Genomic DNA, 11,052 nt, shown 5'->3' on the forward strand with positions numbered 1-11,052 from the left:
CAAAGCATGTGGTCTACGTTGCACTGAAGTTGCAACTTTCCATATCCCCTCCCCGCTTCGACCCTCCTCAGCATTCCCAGACCTCCTCTCTTGTCTCTGTCCTTTCCAAACAGACACATTCACATGCATGTGTGTGTGTGTGTGTGTGTGTGTTGGACTGATGAATCAGAGAAACGTGTTTTAGGAGGAGAGGCCAAGGGGTTCTTCATGCATTAGTCTTCTGTTTTTATTTTAAATGTATGCACGTCAGAGAATATCACCCAGTTGCATCTCTTCTTTTCGCAACTCTGCAGCATTTTCAGTTCTGAATGGAATATGACAATTGTCATCACATTTTCTACATTGACTTGGAGATATGCAGTACAAATGATGCTGCCTCAAGTGGACAAAATAATGCTTGCAGGTTTGAATAGGAAACACACGGAAGAGCAGAAATAGTTTGTACTCGCAGAGAGTTAATCTCCAGCCCCGCAGACGTTGGATTTACTGAAAAGATGAGCACTCTTCCGTGTTATTTATTACACACATAATGATGTGACAGTGCCAGTGAGTAATTGTTTTACTGGAAAAGACACAATTCTTCTATTAAATGCAGCTGTCCTTGTTTTTACTCTACTAATAAATCCACATAATATTGTATACTCTGTATGTTCATTGTGCCAAATACTGGAAACATCTACAAAATGGCTTTTAAGCATCCAACAAAATAATGGTCAAGAAGTATAAGTAAAATAATGATTTGTAAGTAAATCAAATCTCTCTCTGAATATGGCACATCATGGCAAACCACGGCTCTCTATTGTGATGACAGACGGCGGCACAGTGTACTTTAGCTCCCCACAGAGTCACACAGTGTCTGACGCTCTTCTATAACTTTATTCTTGTTTTATAACTTTATTCTTACCTGAACACATCATCAGCAGAACTTACTGTTCTACATGTCCAAAAAGGAGTAGAAAGAAGCAAAGCTTATTCCTATCCCCCATCCGTCACACATCAATTGCAATACATTTGTTCACGTCCAGTACAGTATTCCAAATGTACTCTTTGCTATTTTGAAATGCATAGGAAAATGATAAGGCTGGCCAGAAAAATTCTTGCTGTTTAAGTCCCCACTGAAGGCCAAGGTGACAAATGCACCGCCCGCCACTGATGACCACAATTTAACTATCCCAATAACTGGAACATTCAGACATTAAACAAATAGTATTATTTCTTTCTATTACATTTTTGGCCATTTAAAAATAAAAACAATAAATGGTGTTTACTTTTCAGGCCTTATTAACGACTGCAGTACTGTCCATAGATCAGTAGTGTGGCTATAATTATTGCCGTTCGAGACCGACCAATGACTGTTGACCATGCATGAAATGCAGTGAGAGGCCAGGTATGTTCATGGAATCCTGGAGGAATATACAAAGCCAGCAGAATGCTCTTTGTAGGTTGGTCAAAATCTGTGTAATATGAAATGCATACCAAAACATGGCATGCATTTGAAAAATGTTTTCTTTTTACTGGTGTGACTAGTGCTAGCTTGACTTTTTCAACCTTGAATGGAGGCCATTACGTTGTTTTACATTGTAGACATATTATCTGTGAGTTATCTTTGTAATGTCTATATTTCTGCTCAGGGTCATCAGTCACTGTTGTTTGGGGAGACATGTTCTTCGTGTTTGTCACCACTTTGGACTGCCTGACCTTGTAACTAGACTAGTATTTTACCTTGATAGACATTCTTCTCAGCAGCACACCCGTGTAGTGGTTAGGAGGTCCGGATCACCATGTGGCGTTTGGATGTTCTCTCCTCACTTGTGTGGGTTTTCCTGATAAGTGAATTTCCATGAAATAGGATTCCTTATTTATAAGTGGAATATTCTCAACCTGTTTACGACCTTCTAAATACAGTTTTTTACATTATTAGACATGAAATAACACCCCTATAGGCATGTTTACGCTCTTGTATTACCCAAACTAGTAGACATAATAATAGAAAATGAACAGTTTAAAACATAAATAAGACTAAATGTGTTCTCGAGGGGAGCTACAGTGAGTAGCAGGCGGACAGGAACTTACGTCGAGGCTTGAGTTTTAGCTTGGCGTCTGTTACAGCCAAACCAGTAGCCCGTGTTTTAATTAGGGATTTTTAAGGATAATTGTGCCTGTTGTGAGATCATTCAAACCTGCAATAAATGCCTGTTGTTCTGGCGATTCCCAACATTACAGTAATATGACCAGTGTAGACGTATCCACTACATATCATTCACAGCGTCTTTGAATGCATCTTCTGAATGCCTTATATTTATATTTTAGTCCATTTAGCCATTTGGTGCTTGAAAATGCTTAATTTAGGCAAACAAGACATAAGATTTGCTTCGATTCAACCATAAAACAGCATGATTTATTAATTCATATACTGTTGAACACTGAAAAATGGTGAAGTGAAGCTGCGAAATTTGAACCGCAAAGTTGCAAGAGACTGTATGGCCTTTAGCTAGAATATTTGGTCATCATGTTGGTCATCATGTCGCCCAGTCAACAGCATTACAACATTTTAACACCTGGGCCTTACTTCTGTTTCCCTTATGATTGCTTTTCATGTCACTGCCTAGTCATCAATCAGACCCAAAAAGGAGTGAATTAAATAATCTACAGGGAAGCACATCCTGAAGCCACCTCAGTAGTTAATAAAAACACACACACACACACACAATGGCATGGTTCATGGTCAAGTGTACTGTATGTGTCACTGTATCTCGCTGTCTGTCCTTGTGCATCTGTCATGTTGTCCGAGTGGTGTACAAATAAAGCGTATGTCCAAAATAGGCAGAGATTATTTAACACACCAGCAGGGCATTTGAAACATTATTTGCTCAAAATGTTCAACATTTTCCTTTCCAATGAAATAGTTAAACCTTTAAACACATCTTAATTAAGTAACTTATGACAGCTGCAAAAAAGGATCAATATGATCAACACATGTATATGTACTGTACAGTATGAACTGAGCGCCTCTTCATTAGTTTACAACGTAGTGTATTTTTGTTACAAAAAATGTAGTAGTGACTTCAGGCCCAGTGTGTCTTGTAGTTCAGAACCTCTCAAGGAGTACAAAATAAACACAGGAACAATATTTCTTACAGATACTAAACAGAGAAATAAGACGTGATCTTTCTGTAGTGTCTTATTGTTAATCTTCTTTGCCGTTTTTTTTGTGAGTGGCTTTTGTTCCTGTACTCTTTTTGGAGCGGTTTGGGTTTGCCCCAGGGATGAAGCGTACTCACTTCCCTGGATTTGTGTTTGACTCACTCATAGGTTATACAGGGCTGCAAAAACATGCATAGTTAAAAGAAAGTTAAGATACCTGATGGGACAAACAGTCATCTCCACTAACCTTATTATTTTAATGAAAGTACTTCACAGATGATTTGGAAAGTTGCATAAAAAATGTCTGTTCTTAGAAAATCAAGTAAACATGATTCGGAACAGAATAATCTTACCCGAAGAACAAGAACAAGAACAAGCCCCATTCACCAAACGCAAACATTGGCAAGTCCATCTCTGAATGTACACCCGCTGTTTAAAACAAAGCAAATTATTGACTGCATTGAAAGCCACAGATGTTATGATAAACATGCATATGAAGTAAGATACACAAAATACTGTGAAAGTATAACCTACTGTATTAAATATTTGTTACTGTGATCATTGTGCTTTTGGATGTCACAGTCAACAACTTTATCACCACAGCATGAATAAACTAGAGTTGTAATCAGAGTTGTCCGCTGTCAGACCCACAAATATTTATTCACAAACACAAATGTTCTACTAAACTGTCCGACCAAGCTATTTATTGATATTTACTTTAGTAGTGCCAGGCAGCAATGTGTTCCTAGATCCATCTCATTTGAAGAAAGAACAACACGTCCGTAGTCCCAAATACTTCTGAGGGGCCAACATCATGCCTGTAGTCGCTCTTTATCCAAAACCTTCTTGAGAGCATTTTGAAGAATGAAGCCGGAGATCTGCTGCAAAAAAGAAAAAGGTAAAAATGTACCAAAATGTTTATGATTGTGGTTGTAGTTTGTAGTAGTGCAGAACTGCCTTGTATGTACCACATCACATGATATCACATGTGATACGTATGAAGAATGGCATTTGAATACTCTATATACTGTATTGCTATATATATGACTTAAACAACGCCTTAAAGTACTCGCTGACAGTAAAATTTCAGGAGCAGAGATGAACTCTTTCATCTCTGCTCCCCCTGTCAGGTCAGTTTGCTGAGTCATCAAGCTGCCATCTTTAGTTCAGATCCGCTGTGGATGTTCTCTTTTGAAGTGACTTTTTGCATGGCAACCTGGCATGCAATGACTTGTTTCACTGTGGAAAAGACATTTTGCACTGTTGGATCTAAGGAGGTTCTAAGTAGAGCTTCAGAATGCAATAACAAGAAATGGGAGTGAGCCAAAAAAAAAAAAAAATGTGTTAGCAATTTATTACAAACAACCATTAAACTGAAATAGGCTGTTCATCATCTGATCAAGGGTTTAAGACCATAACTCAAAAAACCTGAAACCCCCCTAAAACAGAATGTATTTATTTTTTCAAGGGTTCAGTATTGAGTAGCTGCACCATTGTTGTTAATCACCTCAAAACTTCCTTTTGGCATGCTTCCTAGTGTGTTTCCTCGTGGGAATGTTTCTCCAGGTGGTGAAAATGGCTTCACAGAGGGCATCCACTGTCTGGAACTGATGTACGTTTTTGTAAACTTCCCCTGCCATGCATCCCCAAATGTTCTCAATTGGATTTAGATCAGGGGAACAGGCAGGATGGCCCAAAAGAGTGAGGTTATTCCTCTGGAAGTAGTCTTTTGTCAGGTGGGCATTTTGAACTGCAGCGTTGTCCTGCTGAAAAACCCAATCATTACCACACAGACGAGAGCCAAGCTCCATTGCATTGTTCCATTGGAGGAAGAAGGACCCCAGATCATGATGGCGCCCCCTCCACTGTGCCGTGTGGAAAACATCTCAGGTGGGATCTTTTCGTTATGCCATAGTGCATGACATCAGGACCGTCAAGGTTATATTTGTTCTCATCACTGACTACATTTTTTTCCACCTTTCAGTGCCCCATGCTGCTCTCATGCAACTTCCAAATGGGCAATTTTGTGGCCTTGAAGGAGCCTTTGAAGATGGTTTTTCATCTTAAAACCCTTCTTTCACAGATTCATTTGGGCCGAGCATCGTTTGATGTCTTCACAGACACCCAGTCGGCTCCTCATGCTGAGGGCCAGTACATTTTTTTTAGGTTTACCACTTGACTTTTTTTGTTCCATAAGCCTCAGGATCTTTTCAGAAGTTTTAAAAGACTGTCTTACTGCGTCCAACCTCAGCAGCAACGGCACGCTGCGAGAGGCCTTGCTTTTGCAGCTCAACAATCTGACAGCGTTCAAAGACAGAAAGCTTTTCCGCCTTTGCCATCAAGAGATCATGACAGTGTGAATACCTGATGGAAAATGACATTGAATCCACATTTTTGCCAAGAGTTTGGCTTTTAAAGGCTGTGGTCTTGAACTGTTCATCAGCTGATGAACAGCCAATTTCACTTTAATGGTTGTTTGCAATAAATTGCTTACTCAAAATCTTTTTTTGTCTCATTCACATTTCTTCTTTTTACATTTTAAAGCTCTACTGAGAACTTTCTTAAGATCCAACAGTTTATACTGCTAATGTTTTATTGTATCTACTGAAGGACAATTTCAAACCAAAGCAAAATTATAAGCAGAACACAACCAAATAATTCATTTTCAATGATCAGCACTGATGTGTTTTTCATTTTTGACGACAATATTAAAAACGCATGTAAATGAATACCACAATTGCAATATTTGCTTATTCGTTTTATGTATAACAACTTAGTTTAACTTTAACAATGAACTTTAATAATGGAGTGTGTGAGAAGGTGGAACAATTAGCTGTTTTTGACCATATGGTTTATAGGAAAACGTATATCGCACAACACAGCGGCAACAGAAGAAGTGTTGTAATACTGGTCAAGAGCAAACTGTCAACTAATATGGGTGATGAGTTCATCGGAAACAAGTGTGACGCGCATGAGTTTCACACCAACAGCTAAGTAGCGCAACCCAACATTTTCAAACACATTCAGACGCTGATAAAGCTGCTGCATGCCAACCACATGTGATACTTCAGTTGCAGCTACTGCCATCAGGAGGTTGATGGGTTGTTTTATTTAATTAGAGACCATGGCGATGATTTGCTTTTGTAGACAATGCATGCACCATATTGTGGCTATAGGAGACTCAACATTGAATGACATACAGTCATAGAAAAAATGATTAGACCACCCTTGTTTCTTCAGTTTATTGATCCATTTTAATGCCTGATACAACTAAAGGTAAATTAATTTGGACAAATATAATTAAGATAACAAATATAGCTCATAAGAGTTTAATTTAAGAGCTGATATCTAGCAACTTCCATGGTTTTCTTGACAATAACCAAAATTCTTACCTAACCTAATTCTTACCTACCTAATTCTTCTAACCAAAGTTCTTACATGAATAGCTTTAGCATTGTACTACCAAAAAAAATTTAATTCTTATGAGCTATTTTTGTTGTCATTGTTACATTTGTCCAAAAGTGGTACCTTTAGTTGTATCAGCATTGAAATGAACAAGAAACTGAAGAAACAAGGGTGGTCTAGACACGTCAATTGGGGCATTTACGCTATACTGTACTCTGAAGCCTGCATAAATGTCAATACAGCGTGTATTTATAATGAAGGCATCATTTAAAAGCTGCTCAATGGCCCAACAAGTTTGTTCCTCTTGTTCACATTGTACATTATAACAATGGTGGTTATTATAAAGAAGAGAACTCACATTCTGTGTTGGGTGGGTAGGTGGTGTTGCTGGCAGAGTTGTTAGGCTGGACGATTTTGGAGAAGGATTTATAGAACCCTTTGGCTTCCTGGTTGATAAGTTCACTGTGGCCCATGCACTCTTCTTTGTGGAGTCCTTAAAGATCTGTGCTTGTACAGAACACTGGCTTCTGCTAGGACGGACACGTGGCGATGGACAATGGATGCCTGAGCTTTAACATTTCACAGTGTTGGGAGGCCCACTGTGTACTTAACATGGAGGAATATAAACAGATAAATGAGGTGGGAATTATCAGTGGGTTCTAGAGAAGGGCTATGAACTATCGTGCCTGCACGGCCTGCCTGGGTCCACAGAGAGCTGCACCAAATGTCACGTAAAACAACAGTCTTTCGATTAAATCAATAACAATGTTTTTTTTATCCTTTCCACCACTTCAACTTGTTTAACTTGTAATCTGTCACAGTCTTTGTCAGTCATGTTCAGTGAGTCGCTGCCGCAACATCTCTCTCCTCTTCCTCACTGTCACTGTTACAACTTCATCTGAGCCCATTTCTTTTTACTGCCACCTCCTTGTGGACTTTCTTTTATCTTTGAAGCAAACTTGGTTGTATTCTGCCTGCAAACTCCTCTACAACAAAAATCCAACTTGACAAATTAAAATCCCCCCTAATGGGAAAGACGAAGGCTTCCAGAATGACAGCGGGATAGAAAGTGAAACGATTGAGAAGCTGGGGATGCGAGTGGAGTGAGTGACATAATTATGACACAGTTTCCACAGGCTGATCTCATGTGAAAGAGATGCAGTAACATGCATGTGCAAACATAGACACACTATGTAGAAAAGCATTGCATAAGAGTGTCATATTGGGACACTCTTTTGTCCAGTAGTATTATGCAATTGCCTATTGTATTGTCAGGGAAGGGCCAAGACAGTATTCATGTCTATTGTGACCTTTGCAGTATTTTTCCTTTCTGTTAACAACACATTTTTGTCATTTGTCACCGTATCACTTGACTGGCACACCTCATTTGTCCTCGCTACCTGACAGTCAGCGGTTATTACCACTGTGACCACTAGAGGGGCTCGCTACTCGAGCCAGAAGGGCCTACACAAGCTGATGTAGATGATTGTGCTGCTTTCGGGGATATAGATGAGTGGTTTGTGTAAAGTCCCCCTATTTTTCCTTTGTTCCTCTCATTTACACTTTTGTATTGCTACAGATACATCAATATAGCCTTTCCTCTTACTCCTATTGCATTCTGGGTGTGTTGATGATTTTTAAATAGCAAGAGGTTGCACTCAATCATCAGTAAGTAGGACTTTGTATAGACACCCACTGCATATTTATAATGCTTCATGATTCAAAATCGGATACAGCTGAAATGACTTTTTGGGATATTTACGTGAAACGTGTTCTTATGTTGACCTCTTGTGTGACCTCAGTGTGACTGGATGGCCTTACATAACAACAGCTTGACTTGCTTTACAAACTTTTTACAGCCTGGAAAATATTCCATGAATTGAATATTTAACGGATGATCTTTAAGACATGGGCTGAGATGATGTTTTTACTCAAATTGAAGTATGGTCGTGAAATGTTTTGAAGGTGTTTGGGTCAAGCTACCGTGTCACCTGGAGCTAACCTGAGATGGTAGCAAGAATGAATAACGCTTAAGATATTTGCTGCAGTCCAAACTGAGCCTGATTTGATGTCCAGTTTTCTACCTGTTTTCTGTTTACACAATGAATTTATTTACACATGCAAACTGGTGCACTCTTGTCTCATTGTGAAAAATGACTACATTTTAAAGTAAGGCTATCTGTTATCATTCTAGAAAAAATAGATCTATATTGATGATGTACAAGATGGAACTTTCTGTGACAGCCTCTCTCCGTCCTCCCATCTTGTCAGAAGGCACAGGCACAAACCACAGCCACCACCACTATGTTGCCGATGGTTGCCAGGACGGCGATCCACAGCCAAATTGTGTCACTCGACACTTTGCCGTCATCCTCCGTCTCGGAGGGACGGGAATAGCCGGCGTTGAGATTGGAGGTGGACGTCTGCAAGGACGTGTTGCCATTGTATGGGGAATCCATGAAGACCCCGCGCACAGCCGGAAAATGCTGTTGGGACAAAGGGGTGGGGATGGAGGGAAAGGGGAATACAAATTTGGAAGAAGCAGCATGTTAGTGCAAAAGTGGTTTGCTTCAGAATGTCACAACACATGTTGGAATTCATGTTTCCCCTCAATAAACCGCAAATCCCCAGTGTGGGCAGCACTCATGCAGTCCCAGACCATGACAATACCACCGCCATGCTTGACAAGACACAATTATCTTGGTACACACTTGTGTTGCCAGCTGTTAAGTCAATTATGGCTTTGGTTGAGTCATTTTCAATGGATAATAAATCTACACAGTAATCTCTATTTTATCGCGGTTCATTGGTTCCAGACGCGACCATGATAAGTGAATTTCCGCAAAGTAGGATTCCTTCTTAATAAAGTGAGTGTTTTTATAGTTAGAGCATAAAAAACTGTTTACGATCTTCTAAATATGTTCTAAATATGACATGAAACAACAGCCATATTGTCACACTCCCGGTTTGTGCCGTGTGCTGCTGCTCTCCTTTTTCTGCTCTACAAAGTGCCTTTTTTGCACTTCTTGGGCGGAGCCACCTGCGCCGTCTGCTGCACTCCTACATGGCATTACCTATTAGGCCTTTAGGTCACACCTGGCTGTACTCGGATGGACTGTCTTCTTGTGCCTGTGCTGATCCACGTACCTTACTCTTTCGAGGAAAAGGCTTCTTGAGACGTCATCTGTACTTCTGTGTAGAAGGTGTCGGACGTTTCGCTCCTCATCCGAAGAGCTTCGTCAGCAAACTAATAAGTGCTGGTAGCTTAGGCCTTAAATACAGTAAGAGTGGGCGGAATTGGTGTGCCAACACCCTCCAATTTTGTGTTGCCATAAGTGCTGAGGCCAACTAGTGCTGAGGGAAAGAAAAAGGAGACACAACATGTCCAGAGAGCGCTCTCAACCTGTGGGTACCCACGGTGGGCTTTTAACAAATGTCAAAAGAAGAGAGTAGGGAAAGAAACCCAAAAGCCCACAGAAGCAAAAAGGAGAGGAGTGGTAGTCCCTTATGTAGCGGGGGTCTCCGAAAAACTCCAGAGGATCTTATGGCAACACAAAATTCCTACCTATTTCAAACCAGTAAATACCCTGAGACAAAAATTAGTGCATCCTAAAGACAAGGCTCCAAACCAGAAACAGAGCAATGTGGTCTATTCCATCCACTGTAAAGATGAGGAATGCAAAGAGCACTACATTGGGGAAACTAAGCAAATGCTCCAAAAAAGGCTTTATCAACATCGCAGGGACAATGCTAGTGGTCCTCAATCAGCAGTACATCTACACCTGAAAGCTACCAATCACTCTTTTCAGGACAGCGAGGTAAAGATTTTGGCCAAAGAAAACAGATGGTTTGGAAGAGGAGTAAAGGAAGCTATTTTTGTCAAACAACAGAACCCATCATTGAATCGGAATGGTGGTTTGAGGTTCAATTTGGACCCGGTGTTCAGCAGGTTACTGAGACCAAAACCCACAGCTCTTAGTCTTGCAAATGAGGTGAAGGCAGGGCCGAGCCAGAACAATAGATGCTAACAAGCCAGTATCAGAGTCGTTCATACCCAATTCAGGGAGCGACACTTCCCTTTTATCGTAGGTGTGAATAACAGGATAGGATTATACCACTGCTCCGCCCAGGCTTAGTGTAACGAACCAATAGGAGGAGGGTGTTGGCACACCAATTCCGCCCACTCTTACTGTATTTAAGGCCTAAGCTACCAGCACTTATTAGTTTGCTGACGAAGCTCTTCGGATGAGGAGCGAAACGTCCGACACCTTCTACACAGAAGTACAGATGACGTCTCAAGAAGCCTTTTCCTCGATGGACAACTCCTGTACGACTGAGAGCCTACACAGACGTACCTTACTCTTGTATTTTTTTTCCTTTTGTGCTGCTTTTATTGTGCCTTGTGCTTTAGTTTCCTGTTTTTGTGTCTTCACCTGGTTTTGTTTTCCTTTTTGTTTTTTGCAGTGACCATTTGTCACTGTTGCTTTGTGGTTTTTCTTGCCT

This window comes from Dunckerocampus dactyliophorus, chromosome 12 (assembly GCF_027744805.1).
Source record: "Dunckerocampus dactyliophorus isolate RoL2022-P2 chromosome 12, RoL_Ddac_1.1, whole genome shotgun sequence".
Lineage (NCBI taxonomy): Eukaryota > Metazoa > Chordata > Actinopteri > Syngnathiformes > Syngnathidae > Dunckerocampus > Dunckerocampus dactyliophorus.